At 35.2% G+C, this 16,872-nt stretch overlaps 1 non-coding gene across 1 annotated transcript; it reads right to left on the bottom strand.

Moving 5' to 3' along the window:
• Positions 1–6,972: 6,972 nt before the first annotated feature.
• LOC121216624 (small nucleolar RNA R71) lies at positions 6,973–7,079 on the bottom strand. Its single transcript, XR_005912805.1, has one exon. It is a non-coding gene; the product is annotated as a small nucleolar RNA R71 (small nucleolar RNA).
• Between the last annotated feature and the right edge of the window lie 9,793 nt (positions 7,080–16,872).

The following is a 16,872-nucleotide window of genomic DNA, read 5'->3' on the forward strand; positions in this document are numbered from 1 at the left end:
ACAAGTAATCATCACTATTGAAGATAATTAAAATAAAAATCAAATTAAGGAAAAAAAAGGAAAAAGATTTGGTGTTTTTAAACTTTACATGTAGGATTCGGAGTTGACAAGTGTCTTATAACGATATAGTAAAATATTAAAATAAAAGATATACATGTCAATTTTTTAGAATTGCTTGTGGAATAAAAAAAGTACACTAGTCGTGTATTAGATACTAACTCAAATAAAAAGTAATTAGAATATATAATATTTCAAATAAAAATAATTAGAATATATAATATTTAAAAATAAATTTTAAATCATAAATTAAATAATTGTATTATATTAAAAGATTATATTTATACAATGTTTAATACATGGACTTGGAGATGTAGATTCGGAATTTTTATTTTTCAAATTTCATTGCTATTATTTTGATTGTCAAATTAATTTGGATGTCTAAATTATTTAAACAATTAAAAGTTTTTATAGGTAAATTATCTAAATAATTATACAATATTTATTGTAAAGTGAAATTATTTATTATAATTATTAATAATTAAAAATAGCATAAAGTAATTCTAAACAAAGTATAAACTAAAACTAAAATTAAAATGAATAACAACATACTATGATAAAGTCAACTTTTAACGTTAAAGAATATAATAATAGGATTTTTATTAAAATCATTTTTAAAAAATTGACTTTCATTTTTAGCAAAAAGATCTCTCCATAAGTTGATATCATATGTAACGTTCTAAATTCAATAGTTACAAAAAAGTTAAAATTGAATTGTATTGAGAATGGGTGATACACTTGTAACACCCAAATTTCTAATGACTTGGAAATTAGGAATAATTGGAGGATTAAATTGAAAGAAACCATAAGTTGGTGACCTCCATTAAAAGAAATGGGAAGGCTGGAAACTAAATTGGACATGGTTGAAAGCATAACTTGTTTCGGTTAGGATGGAACCCACCGGTTCCTTAGTGGGTGACATAATAATTAGCGATGGATGGTTCTCCTAAGGTTGATAATAGTGCAGGAAGGGCTATAAATAAATGGGAGATGGCTCCTAAGGATGATTTTTCTCCCCGGCTTTATTTCAATTTCTCTTCACCTTCTTCAGTGGTTTTGAAGAAGAGGAGGCCATGGAAGGTTCTGCAGGAGCAGACTTCATAAGGATTAAGATGAAAAAGTATGGACACCGGCAAGCGGGTAAGGTTCTTAACCCTTCTGTATACGTAAAAGTTAAAAAATGAGGTAATGGATCTTTAGAACTGTTTTAAGGGTTCTACATAATATGAAAGTTTAAGCTTTTAAGATTAAATGCAACTTTAACCATTTAGTTATAAGTTGCTGCTAGGAGAATGGAAGCTTTGGTGTTCGAGAGAAGGAATAAGCTATGAAAACGATGAAGTTTCAAGTAAGTTCCAAACTCCAAGCATACAGTTATGGTCTACGTTGTTTAAGTATGCCATGGAACATCCTGAGATATGGCCTGGGAGTTTGTACATCGTAAGCAGGGTGTTCGCTAGTAGTATGGTAAACTAGTGTCTTCTAGAAGACTTTCAGCAGAGTTCGCCAGCAAGATCGATGAAATAGTGTATGTCTAAGGACGTGGTAAGGAGTGTTTTCCAATTGTTTCGCGAGGTGGGGTTCGCCAGTTGGTTTGGCAAGCTAAGGTTTGCTAGTTGGTTTGGTGAGTAGGGGTTTGCCAGTTGGTTTGGCGAACTAGGGTTTGCCGGTATAAGTCGAGTTACACTTGAATTAGAAAGTTGAATTGTTTTCCAATTATGGCATTATCCATGCACGTAACTTTCTCCTAAGTCAAGTAAGGTATACGAAGAGTACTAAAACACTTAGTGCCTATAAATTAAGTCATTTCCATAAAAAAATTTCTCTTATTGACTATTATTTTGTCAAGTCCCTGTTTTGAACTGAAGCTCTCAAAAACCAAGGTAAGCCTCTATTCTGCTAGGATTAATTGTCTAGGGACTAGGTTCGCTCATATGTTTGAATTTTGTGTTTTGTTAAGTAATTTATGTTTATGTAGGTTTCGAACTAGCTGGACCATCTACTAGCAAAGACAAAGGAAAAGCAAAACTTTTTTAAATTCTCAGCTAATTGGTGATTGTTCAGGGATTGCCATTTGTGTGCGAACCATTATGTTTTCAGGAGCTTAGGGTTTTTAAAACTAAGTTCCAAGAGCAAGGTTTTCTATAAACCCCGTTTTCAAAATATGTGATTATGTTTTAAAGATATGTTTTATGCGTGTTTCTACGTGAGATTATGTTTTAAATGTTTTAAGATATGATTTCAAGCATGATTTTACAAACTATGTTTTTGTGAGTTGCTATACAAGCTTTATGTGAAAAGTATTTTATGCGAGCTCTTTATGTGAGCCTTACGTTTGATATATTGGCATGCCAAAGGATTGTGACTACTCACCTATAAACTCTGTGATTTGGGCATTGAGGCCTTGAGACATGTGGAGAGATAAGGGAATGTCGAGTTATGCTCCATTCAAAGGGACATGTTGGTGTATAGGAGAGTGTTTTGCTTTATGCTACACTTATGGGACTTGTTAAGGACTCTCTGAGTCACAAGTGAGGCAATATAAGGAGATTCACTTATCCAACAGTAAGATATGACAAGTATAAGAACATGATATATGTTCAGGAAGAAGAACAAACACAAGGACATGTCAAGTACATGACTATGTTTTATGTTTTCTTACGAAAACAAGACAAGTTTTTAAGTATGATTTTCAACAAGTACATGTGAAACTATTTTACAAACTTATATGTTTCTCTAACAAGCAGGTAACTGCAAACTGGGTCTCACACCTTTTCTGCGAGCTAGCTCGGGATGTGGTTTTCAAACTAAGCTTTGTTTTAACTCCATATTTTAAGCATACTATGTTGTTTTCTGTATATTCACTGAGTTCTCAATGAACTCACCCACTCTTCTCTTACTTCATAGATAAGTAGATCGCGAAAGGTAGTGGCGAGGTGATTGATCCAAGCAAGGCTAGTTAGGATGGGTATCATCGAACGCTGGGAAAAGGCAATGTGGTTAAATTCTTGGGATTAAAATCGTTATATTAGATGACTTTGCTATTATATCACACAAATTTTCCTTAAGCTTATTTTATTTTCAATTCTGCAAACCATGAAGTTAATTATTTATTTCTTTAATTATTGTTGACTTCCTTTCAATATGAATAAAGTTCTAAGCTTCATTAACCTTCCTTTTGTGTGTGACCTGTTATGTTATTTTAATTTTGACTAAGCATAACTTAACTCTTTATGTGAACCAGTTTTGATGAAAGGTATCCATGCATGCGACCCTTATGTGTTTACGACCCCAAAATTACTTGTGTATTTTATTCAAGTATACGAACCCTGAAAATCTCGAGTTTTTACCTCATGCGAACCTTTCCTCTTTATGTACATTTTATGTGCTCACATGTTTTATATTCCATGCATGTTATTATAAAATTTCACTGTATTATGATAACTTAGCACATTTTTATGCTGTATCCATGGTGTATTGGAGGTTAGGTTGGGAGTTAATGGTGAGTCACTCTGGTGGCTAATGTGGCACGCCGAATTTGGGTTGAACCAACTCGGCCAGGTCTGGGGTGTTACATGCCATGTTTGTGTAAACATGAGATATGATGAGATATGCATACATTGCTTATTTGTGGGAAAAACCTGCATAGGATAGACGAAGTTAGGAAAGGAAATGAGGATTGACCTTATTAGATACCACCTCGAGTGAAGCTCCGGGACTTACGGAGAGAACATTGCGGTGTTCAAACATTAAAGTTAGGTGGTGTAAAAGAGGTAATGGGAGGAGGATTTGAGAAATAAAATCATGGAAAAGAATTTACCACGATGACAGTATCTACTAGTCCTTCGAGGTGACACCGTGACAACGGTATATAGCATAAGACCATAGATGAAATATGCTATGGCAATCTCGCATAAGGTATATGGCCACATGGTACACGGTATAAGGTATACGGTGTAAGACCATAAATGAAAGATGCGATGGTAGCCAAGTATGATGAGTAAGACCATGGATGAAAGAATCTATGACATCATAAGGTAGTACACCAGGATGGAAAAACGGTATAAGACCATGGATGAAAGACTCCATGGCATCCATAGAGGTAGTCCGCTGAGACAGTAAACACAGAATAGAGATAGTCCGCTGGGACAATAAACACAAAATAGAGATAGTCTACTGGGATAGTAAACATAGAATAAAGATAGTCCATTGAGACAATAAATATAAAATAGATAGTCCATTACGACAATAAACACATAACAAATAAAGTCTGTTAAGACAGTAAACACGAGGTAAGCCAACTAGGACAGTAAACAGAGGGTAAGTCTGATAGGACGTAGAGAACAAGGAAAAAAGGTATAAGACCGTAGCTCAGCTATGGAAACCCATAGAGTCTACCATAGAACAGATGCAGAAGTACGCAAAGACCTCGAGTGAAGGGTATACGACTGGAAACACGAAAATTTATGTGTTTTTACATGCCCTTTTTATCTTAAAATCATGCTATTTCGGTTAAATTCTTTTCGAAAAATAATTAAATATTATAAAATAATTAAATTATGTTAAAAATATGAATATGATGAATTTTAATTAATTTTATAGTTAATTTTGATTAATTTTTACTATTTTCGACAAATTCGTATAAAGGGCGAAAATTGTCTCGGCAGACAATGCTCAAAGAATAATACCAAGAAGCAATTTGAAGCATTGAGGCAAATTTATTTCCAGCCTAAGATGGTCCAAAAATGTGTGTTAATTCTTAATATAATTAATTTTAATTTATTCCCAATTTAATTTGGGCTAAATAAATTATTATTAATTAATTATGGAAAAAATGGTCTAGTTGAACAGCATTGGTTGAACCGAATCTAGTGAACCGAACCAGCCACCAATTGGGCTGCCCAGAACTACCTATATGCTGACCCAAATCAGAATTTTAGCTGACTAAATAAGCTTGCAAAGAAGCCCTTGAAGAACTTTTAACCTTGCATTCAAATACCTCTAAAAAATGTGACTTTATGGATTTGCCCCAGGCTATTTTTAGCAAAGTTGAATCTCTCAACTTTGCCATGTGTGTGGCCAGCCAAGGGGGGCCTCTTTGGCTGATGGAATTTTCTATTTTTAGTAGCCACAATCAGCTATAAAAGCCACCCCTTGCTGATCATTCAAATCATCCCTCACACTCTCATTCTGTCTTCTCCTCTCACTTTCTCTCAACTTTTCCTTCCCATTTTCCCTTTTTTTCAAGTGCCGATTTCTTCTCTTGGGAAAGAGGTCATCATCAGCCATTTTTGAGCAGCAATTAAAGTGTTCATAATCCACCTTGATAGCCGAGGACAATAGAGAACAAAGAACAGAGAAATCAGTCAAGCCACAGAGAAACACCGGATTTGCTTCTTGTTCCCTATCTCTTTAAATTTCGTTGTTGTTTTGACAAACATGTTTATGAATATTTATGCTATTGAAATGGTTATTTTAATCAATCTAGCTTGAATTTAATCCGTGTTGGGTTGATTATAATTTGACTGCTTGAATTATTGAAATTGTGTTTGTGCTGTTATAGGCCTCGGTAAGATGCTTGATTAAGTAAAATCATGCCTAAGCTATTCTTGCAATATTAAATGTTAGATAAATAATGAATTAATTATTAAATCGTATTGAAATTGTAATTAGTCAACACAATACTTAATTAGTGCATGTTTATTCTCTAAAGTAGCTGAAGTTAATTTAGCATTGTATTTGGCGATACATATGCCTTGCATAACTTGCAAGATTATTGTGATGAAACTGTTTCAAGTAGAAATACTCTGTTACCTCACTTGATCTTTTATATGCTTGTGAAGATTGATAATCGCTTGGATTGACATTGAAAAATGTTCAAGAGATTGATTAATTTAATAAGTATGTATGAGCAGTAGTTAGCAAATTACCGAGTTGCAGTGAATTTGTTCATAGTAGTATAAACATAAGTTTAATAATTCTAAGTTAAAGGAATGTAATTAATCCAACACAATTATATCATCTTGCTTAAACCTTATTTTAAATTGTGCATTAGAACCTTTTTATTTTTAATTTTTTTACTTAGTTTTTAATCATCTTTAAACCAAAATATTTTCCATCCCCAAAGTGTTTTAACATTAATTTCATTAATATTTTTTTACAGTCCCTGTGGGTACGATAACTCGACATTTTCTTGTTGCAATTGTGTACACTTGCACATTTTCGTCGTTCCAAGTTTTTGGCGCCGTTGCTGGGGACTATTTTTTAAAAAAAGTCATTATTTGTGAATCTGTTTTTACATTTTGGTTTATTTATTTTCCTATTTAAATCTTTACTTACTTAATCTTTCTATGATTATTTCAGGTGTTTATGAGTATTGACTAGATTATCGACTTACTCCCTGTGGACCCTAAAATAGAACGAACCTTTCGACAACGAAGAAGACAAGCAAATAAGAGAAGGACCGAAGATATAAACTTTGAGAATATGAATCAAGGAAACGGAGCAAACCTTGCTCAGAATCCTATCCTTATTGCTGATGATAGGGATAGAGCTTTACGACTGTATGCCGTGCCAATATTTAACGATCTTAATCTAGGTATTAAGAGACACGAAATTGAGGCACAACAATTCGAGCTGAAGTCAATTATGTTCCAGATGCTTCAGACTGTGGGCCAATTCAATGGAATGCCTACTGAAGGTCCTCATCTTCACTTAAGATTCTTTATGGAAGTGAGCGATTCTTTCAAGTTAGCTGGAGTACCCAAAGATGCATTACGACTGAAGCTGTTCCCATATTCGCTAAGGGACAGAACTTGTGCCTGGTTGAACTCATTGCCACCGAACTCCATTTTTACATGGCAAGAGTTAGCTGAAAGATTCCTCATGAAGTATTTCTCGCCGAGCAAGAATGCCAACTTGAGGAATGAGATCACTGCCTTCAAACAAATGGATGATGAGTCCCTATATGAGGCATGGGAAAGGTACAAAGAGTTATTACGAAAGTGCCCTCATCATGGAATCCCACATTGCATTCAACTTGAGACATTCTATAATGGTCTCAACGCTCATACGAGGATGGTAGTGGACGCCTCTGCTAATGGTGCTCTCATTTCTAAGTCTTATAATGAGGCTTACGAAATTATTGAGAGGATTGCTAGCAACAATTATCAATGGTCAACCAATCGAGCAGAATCAGGAAGACGAGTCGCTTGAATACATGAAGTGGACGCTCTCACTTCACTCGCATCTTAGGTATCTTAAATATCCTCAATGCTTAAGAATTTTACCACTAATGGGTCTAACAGTTTTCCAACCCAACCACCTAACAAATTTGAGAATATAGCCTGTGTGTATTGTGGGGAAGGACATTTGTTTGAAGAATGTCCATCGAACCCCGAATCCGTATATTACATAGGTAACCAAAATCAAAATCGAGGAAGGGAAGGATTGCAATCCAACTTTTATAACTCATTGTGGCAAAATCACCCGAATTTTTCCTAGAGCAACCAAGGGGCTGGAATCAGTAACACTTACACCCACCCTAGACCAACTCAGTTGCCTAGTTTCCCCCAACAAGTTTAGAAACCAATCCAAGTGGAACCATCCAATAGCTTAGAGAATCTATTGAAGGCATACACGGTGAAAAATGACGCCACTCTAAGGAATTTAGAGAATCAAGTAGGCCAGCTTGCTACTGAACTCAGGAACCGACCACAAGGTGCTCTACCTAGTGACATAGAGAATCCGAGAAATCTGGGGAAGGAACATTGTAAAGCGTTGACATTGAGGAGTGGAAAGACAGTAGAGCTTAACATTGTCGAAGTTGAAAAGGAGCCAATTGACGCTCAAGATTTAGAAGAAGTTCAACCAAGTGTTGAAATTCCAGTTTCACCAGAACCAGAATCTGCAAAACCCGACAAAGTAACCTCAGGACCAGCTAATTCTGATCAACTAACAATGTTGTTTGATGTAGAATTGCCGCCAAAGACGAATCAACTAGAACCAGTCCCAGTAATGAAACCACCACCACCCTACCCTCAAAGACTTCAGAAACAGAAGCAGGAGATTCAATTCAAGAAGTTCCTTGACATACTGAAGCAACTTCACATCAACATCTTTTTGGTTAAAGCACTTGAGCAAATGTCAAACTACGTCAAGTTCATGAAAGATATCTTGTCTAAGAAACGAAGACTTGGAGAATTTGAGATGGTAGCTCTGACAAAGGAATGTAGTGCATATTTTTAAGACAAACTACCCCCAAAATTGAAGGATCCTGGATGTTTTACCATACCGTGCAACATTCGAGCAACATATTGTGGTAAGGCATTATGTGACTTAGGTGCAAGTATCAACTTGATGCCTATGTCAATATTTAGAAATTTAGGGATAGGAGAAGTTAGACCAACTGCAGTTATGCTTCAACGAGCAGATCGATCCTTAGTACATCCAGAAGGAAAAATCGAGGACGTATTGGTACTTGTAGATAAGTTTATCTTTCCTGATGACTTTGTAATTCTAGATTTTGAAGCAGACAAAGAAGTACCAATCATCCTAGGAAGGCCGTTCCTAGCAACTGGAAGGACCCTTATTGATGTGCAGAAGGGCGAGCTCACTATGCTTGTTCAGGATGATTAGGTAACATTTAACGTCTTTAAGTCTATGCGATTTCTTGACACAATGGATGATTGTTCTGTAGTGTTCGATTTAGAGGATTTAATAGTGGAGAAGGAACTCAACTGTGTTGAGGACCCACTGGAAATAATTTTGACATTGGATCCTCAAAATGATGAAGAGGATGATGAATACTTAGCTTTGCTAGAAGCTAATCAAAGGGGATTTAATCCGCAATCCTGTTTTGAATCTTTGGAGTTAGAAAAGAGGGACTATTCCCAACTAAAAGTGTCGATCAAGGAGCCACCTAAATTAGAACTCAAGGTATTACCTTCTTATTTAAAATACTTTTATTTAGGTAACTACTCTGCCTGTGATTGTTTCAGCAGAATTGACCACTAAGCAAGAAGAGAAACTTATCTTAGTTCTGAAACAATTCAAGAAGGCCATCAGATGGACCATAGCTAATATTCGTGGTATTAGTCCATCTTTATGCATGCACAAGATTATCCTAGAAGATGGAAAAAAAGGGATGATCGATGGACAACGGAGACTGAACCCCATCATGAAAGATGTAGTAAAAAAGGAGATTATCAAGTGGTTAGATGCGGGTATCATCTATCCTATCTCAGATAGTTCATAGGTAAGCCCAGTCCAGTACGTGCCAAAAAAAGGAGGTATCATGATCGTAGGGAATGAGAACAACGAGTTGATTTCAACTAGAACAGTTACGAGATGGAAAATCTACATCGATTACCGGAAGCTGAACAAGGCGACTAGGAAAGATCACTTTCCTTTGTCGTTCTTGGACCAGATGCTGGATAGACTCGCAGGACGAGATTAGTACTGTTTTCTGGATGGATACGTAGGGTATAATCAAATTATAGTAGCACCGAAAGATCAACACAAAACGACATTCACCTGCCCGTACAGTATGTTTGCATTTAGACGCATGCCATTTGTTTTATGTAATGCACCTGCTACATTTCAAAGATATATGATGTCTATTTTTACTGACATGGTTGAGAAATATTTGGAAGTTTTTATGGATGATTTTTCAGTATTCGAAGATACTTACGATGATTGCTTAGCCAATCTAACTAAGGTACGAAGGCGATGCGAAGAAACGAATCTTGTACTCAATTGGGAAAAGTACCATTTTATGGTACAAGAAGGAGTTGTTCTAGGGAATCAGATAACGAGTCATGGGATCGAGGTAGACAAAGAAAAGGTAGATGTTATTGAGAAACTCCCACCTCTAATATCTGTAAAGGGTGTTAGGAGCTTTTTGGGCCACGCCAGTTTTTATCGAAGATTTATCAAGGGCTTCTCTAAAGTTGCTGAACCCTTATGCAAATTATTGGAGAATGACTCTATAGTCAAGTTTGATGAGAAAAGCTTAAAAGCCTTTAACGGTTTGAAGAGTCGATTAGTCACGGCACCCATAATCGTCACAACAGACTAGGATTTACCATTTGAATTGATGTGTGACGCAAGTGACTTCGTAATTGGAGCTGTCTTGGGCCAACGAAGGAATAAAGTTTTTCATCCCATCTACTACGCAAGTCGAACCCTAACAGGAGCTCAACTGAATTATACGGCAACAGAAAAAGAGTTACTTGTTATTGTGTTTGTTTTCGACAAGCTTCGATCTTATCTGGTAGGTACCAAAGTGACTGTCTATACGGACCACTCGACAATTAAGTATTTACTTGCGAAGAAAGACACTAAGCTGAGGCTGATCCGATGGGTACTTCTACTTCAAGAGTTCGAACTAGAAATTCAAGATCGAAAGGGAGTCAAAAATCAAGTAGCAGATCACTTGTCTAGGTTGGAGCCACAAGAAGGGAATTCTCCTCTTATACCAATTCAGGAGACATTTCCCGACGAACATATCTTGAAGGTAAATCATGTCCATAATACCCCTTGGATTGCTGATATTGCTAATTATTTAGCTTGTGGTTTGATGCCAATTGATAAGACGTATCAACAAAGGAAAAAGTTTCTTCACGATGTGAAGTACTATTTTTTAGAAGAGCCATATGTGTTTAAAAAGTGTGCAAATTAGACGATCAGGAGATGCGTGGCAGAAGATGAAATACCAAAGATTTTATACCACTGTCACTCAGCTCCAAGTGGGGGACACTTTGGAGGTACACGTACAGCGGCCAAAGTATTGTATGCCGGATTCTTTTGGTCAACACTATTCAAGGATGCATATGCTTACGTGAAGAACTGTGATCGATGTAAAAGGGTTGGAAATGTCACCAATAGAAATGAGATGCCTCGAACAAACATCATTGAGGTAGAGTTGTTCGATGTATGGGGTATTGACTTTCTTGATCCTCTGTCTTGCGGTCACAAGTACATACTAGTAGCAGTAGACTATGTGTCTAAGTGGGTCGAGGTTGAGGCATATCTGACAAACGATGCTAAGGTTGTGATGAAGTTTCTGCAGAAGCATGTGTTCACAAGGTTTGGAACCGTAAGAGCTATCATCGATGATGAAGGATCCCACTTTGTGAACTAGTGGTTAAAATGGTTATTAGACAACCACAGAGTGAAGCACAAGGTTGCAACAGCTTACCATCCGCAGACAAATGGGCAATCTGAACTGGCAAATAAGGAGATCAAAGACATACTCGAGAAGGTAGTCTGCCCGAACCGACGAGATTGGTCCAAAAGACTAGATGATGCTTTATGGGCTTATAGAACAACATACAAGGCACCTTTAGGAATGTCACCCTATAGGTTGGTCTTTGGGAAAGCTTGTTATCTACCTCTGGAGTTAGAGCACAAAGCTTACTGGGCTCTTCGACGACTCAACCTTGATCTTAAGCTTGCTAGAGAGAAACAGATGCTCCAACTAAATGAGCTAGAGGGATTCCGAATGTTCTCATATGAAAATACCAAATTACTAAAAGAAAGACTCAAGAAATGCATGACAAACGCATTCGAGTTAGAGAATTTACAGCAGGTCAGCAAGTCTTGTTAATTAATTCCAGATTGAAGTTCTTCCCAGATAAGTTAAAATCACGTTGGTCCGGTCCATTTATGATTCAACACGTCTATCCATATGGAGTTGTTGAACTCCAAGGTAAGGGAGGTAATTTCCAAGTCAATGCTCAACGTTTGAAACATTACTACGGAGAAAAACCTGAATGGGATCAAATCTTTTTCAGTTTATCAGATATTTAAATTTTCTTGTTTTTAATAAATTATTTAGGGTATATTTTCGGGTTTATTATGTTTAAATAAATTCTATCTAGGAGATTGGAACTTAAGCGGGACCGCTTGTGACCCCTCCAATCTTCCTCGGAATTGATTTTTACATAATTTTTCGAGAAATTATTCCTTGAATGACGAAATAAATTTTTAATTTTTCAAATAAAAGGGTCAAATTGTGATCCAAGTTTTAAATTACAACTTAATTTTAAATTTTCATTAAGTCTAGGGAATTAATTGAATTATTTTTAAAATTTAGTCGCTCTTTTTGTAAATAAAAAAATTAGGTGCCTTTCTTTGTGAATATTTTCAAAAAGCATCTAGAATAAATATCTTTAATATTATTAATAATTTGATAAACTTTAATATATAATTATATTATTTATAATTTATATATTAATTTTTATCAACTTAGCTTAGAATTAGGATTAATTAGGAATTTTTTATTTCTGCACAATAAAATAAGAGATGGGAATCAAAAGTAAATATGGAAAAGTAGTAAAGTTTAAAGTGTGGCAATAGGTATATACATGTCTAGGATTGGATCTAGGAAGAGCTTGGTACTTAAGCAGTCAAATTGACTCACTTCCTCTTTTCTGGAATCCTACCTGGTGTATAGTATCTATTCACTTTAAACAATGAGGACATTGTTCATTTTAAGTTGGGGGGACCGAAAATTGAAATTATTTCCACTCAGAATAAAATTTTTCTTTTAATTATGAATATGATATATTTTTGTACAATAAATTTGAATTTTGTTAAGTAAGCTAAATTTAAGTATGAATAAATTTGTTAACTTAATAATGACATGAAATGTATTTCTAATAAATCATGCAAATCATACCATAAAATTTTAGTTCTTTAGGAAAGTTAGGCATGCATGAAAGTTTAAGTCTTTAGAATTGACTTAGTAGTTTCTTGAGGCGAAATCCTAGGAAGCATGGAACATTAAAAATAATTTAGGCAACTGCTGTTTGGATCGTTTGAGCCTTTCAAGTCAACCATGATGAAATTTTTATCCTTTGAAACCCAACTTTGAAACTTTGTGGCCTAATTTAATTTGAACCCTTACTAAGTTAGCCATCACTTTTCTTAATTATCTTAAAAATGTCTCAAACACTAGACTCAGTACTATTCAGAGTATTCTTTGAAAATAAGTTTGGTGGAGTTGCAAAGCAGTATGAAATGCTCTAAAAATTATAGTACATGCAGTAAAATACTAAAAAAAAGCATATGTACTTGAAGTAAATTGCACTAAAAAGCATGTGAAAAGGAAAGAAAAGTTGATGTATTGAAGGTAATTATTTCGAAAGGTCCGATACAAGCTGAGTCTAGGGTTTTTTTTAAACCTAAAATTATTTATCTTTTACTTACACCTAAGCCTAGCCACGTTACAACCTTGTTAAAGACCTATTGATTCAAAGTTCCAATGTGACCTACATTAGTGGAGAGAAATTTCTCTGTTCAACATATGAAGACATCAGTTAAGCTTAATGATTGCAGTTTAATTTTGAATAAGGGATTAAAATAAAATTGGTAGGGATTAAGATGTCTTTATTAAGAAACATTTAGTCTAATTTTTCTATTGTAGTTTTTGTTGAGATTAATTTGAACGATACATATACTTGAGTAGCATAATTATCAAATTTCTTGTTTTTGAGCATAAGTATATTGATTTCATGATTTTGGGAAGAATGTTGTTCTGAAAGAGATTTTCAAAAAGTGTTTCCGAGAAAATTTTGTTCAAATTTCTGCATTACTCGGGAAAAACAATGAATTAAGTTTGGGGGTGTGGAAACACGAAAATTTATGTATTTTTACATGCCCGTTTTAACTTAAAATCATGTTATTCCGATTAAATTCTTGTCGAAAAATAATTAAATATTATAAAATAATTAAATTATGTTAAAAATATGGTCATGATGAATATTAATTAATTTTATAGTTAATTTTGATTATTTTGACTATTTTCGACAGATTCGCACAAAGGGCAAAAATTGGCTCGGCAGACAATGCTCGAAGAATAAAATCGAGAAGCAATTTGAAGCATCGAGGCAAATTTATTTCCAGCCTAAGATGGTCCAAAAATGTGTGTTAATTCATAATATAATTATTTTTAATTTATTCCCTATTTAATTTGGGTTAAATAAATTATTATTAATTAATTATGAAAAAAAGGGTCCAGTTGAACTGCATTGGTTGAACCGAATCTAGTGAACCGAACCAGCCACCAATTGGGCTGCCTAGAACCATCCATATGCTGACCCAAATAAGCATTTTAACTGACTAAATAAGCTTGCAAAGAATCCCTTGAAGAACTCTCAACCTTGCATTCAAATCCCTCCAAAAAGTATGGTTTCATGGATTTGCCCCAGGCTATTTTTAGCAAAGTTGAATCTCTCAACTTTGCCATGTGTGTGGCCATACAAGAGGGGTCTCTTTGGCTGATGGAATTTGCTATTTTTAGTATCCACAATCAGCTATAAAATTCACCCCTTGCTGATCATTCAAATCATCCTTCACACTCTCATTCTCTCTTTTCCTCTCTTACTTTCTCTCAACTTTTCCTTCCCATTTTCCCTTTTGTTCAAATGCTGATTTCTTCTCTTGGGAAAGAGGTTCCCATCAGCCAGTTTTGAGCAGCAATTAAAGTGTTCATAATCCACCTTGATAGCCGAGGACAACGGAGAACGAAGAACAGAGAAATCAGTCAAGCCACAGAGAAACACTGGATTTGCTTATTGTTCCCTATCTCTTTAAAATTTCGTTGTTGTTTTGACAAGCATGTTTATGAATATTGCTATTGAAATGATTATTTTAATCAATCTAGCTTGAATTTAATCTGTGTTGGGTTGATTATATTTTGCCTGCTTGAATTATTGAAATTGTGTTTGTGCTGTTATAGGCCTCGATAAGATGCTTGATTAAGTAAAATCATGCCTAAGTTATTCTTGCAATATTAAATGTTACATAACTAATGAATTAATTATTAAATCGTATTGAAATTGTAATTAGTTGACACAATACTTAATCAGTGATGTTTATTCTTCTAAGGTAGTTGAAGTTAATTTAACATTTGTATTTGGCGATACATTTGCCTTGCATAACTTGTAAGATTATTGTGATTAAACTATTTCAAGGTAGAAATACTCTTGTACCTCACTTGATCTTTTATATGCTTGTGAAGATTGATTAATCGCTTGGATTGACATTGAAAAATGTTCAAGAGATTGATTAATTTAATAAGTATGTATGAGCAGTAGTTAGCAAATTACCGAGTTACCGTGAATTTGTTCGTAGCAGTATAAACATAAGTTTAATAATTCTAAGTTAAACGAATGTAAGTAATCCAACACAATTATATCATCTTGATTAAACCTTATTTGAAATCGTGCATTAGAACCTTTTTATTTTTAAATTTTTTTACTTAGTTTTTAACCCTTAGTTTTTAATCATCTTTAAACCAAAATATTTTCCATCACCAAAGTGTTTTAACATTAATTTCATTAATACTTTTTTACAGTCCCTGTGGGTACAATAACTCGACATTTACTTGTCACTTTATTACTTGTTGCGATTGTGTACACTTGCACATTTTCGTCATTCCAACGACCAGTGCACCGAGAATAGAAAATCGTGTAGGTGGAAAACGAGTTAAAAGTAAAGTGTAAGTAGTGACAAGTGGATCTTGAGGAATCCGAGAAAAGTGATGAAAGCAATAAATATGTAGAAGCTAACAAGGAATGGGTAATGACCCGACAAGAATTAGAGAAAGATAGGTCGTGCGGGAGCTGGCCTAAGTATGGAAAAGTAAGAACGGAAAATCATTCGAGGATTACAAGAAAGGATATAAAATCCAGAGCCACTAGGAAGTGCTCGATGAAGTGGTATGCAAAAAGCAAACCTCATGAAAGGGATAAGAATACCATTCTCAAGATAAGGATTTTGTCCAGGGGGCAAAATGTCTATCATGATTTTTCCTCATTGAGGAAAGTCTATTGCGAGTACGCGACCATAAGGATAGCCATAGGGCGGAAACGACCAAGTGGGATGGCAAGCTCGTATAGTCGCGGGAATGATAACTTGCTAGTTCAGCTAGACCGATCAATCTTCACTTGTAGGACAAGTGAGTCCCCAAGTAAAGAATAGAGTGAGGGGCGGATTACCGAAAGTAATCCCCCACTGTTACCAATAGGATAGAACAAGAATGGGTTCGCCAAAGCGGCAAGGTCTGTCATAAGTCAGCATAATATGAAAATGTCAACAAGTCCTTCGGGACTATGGTATTGAAATTAGGAAGTCCCTTAAGGGCTAGTTTGACTAAGGATTTCCATTAAGGAAAGAAAGGAAGGATAAGAGAGAAGGAAGGATAAGACTCGCTGATATATCAAGGTACCTGGATTATGATCAAGAGGAGAGTCCGACAAGAGGAATGTCTTATAGTGACTCAGTAGCTCAGAGAATCGGGTGGAGTCCACCACCCTGACACAAAATCTTGCCTTGAGCAAGCAATGAGTATTCATGTTTATTTTATTTTACATTTGCTACCTTAGTACGATAGGGTTAATTTATGGTACAATAAAGGAACTCACTAAGTTCATTCGAACTTACAAGTGGTTGGCGAATTTTTCATGATTTGTGAGGTTGATCGAGGACTTCGTGGAGGGACTAGCCAGGCAGTGATAAGAACGGGGATCGCAAGCAACTAAAGTCATGTACATAGAAAGGGGGTACCATTAGAGGCTTCACCTTAGGATTGATCATGGAATAACCAAACGATGTTCTTAGGGTCTGGGTTTTGAATTAGCTATCCCTAAGTTTAGGAAACCTTAAGGGTCTCAATGTAATAAACAGTTTGATTAGATATAGGAATTTGAGAGATTAAGTATTCAGTGGCTTAAGGCCTTAGATGTACAAATTATTATTTTAAATTTCATTATTTAATTGGTTTTATTATTAGTCTACTTTATAGCAGTT

Source organism: Gossypium hirsutum, chromosome D04, assembly GCF_007990345.1.
Source record: "Gossypium hirsutum isolate 1008001.06 chromosome D04, Gossypium_hirsutum_v2.1, whole genome shotgun sequence".
Taxonomy (NCBI): domain Eukaryota; kingdom Viridiplantae; phylum Streptophyta; class Magnoliopsida; order Malvales; family Malvaceae; genus Gossypium; species Gossypium hirsutum.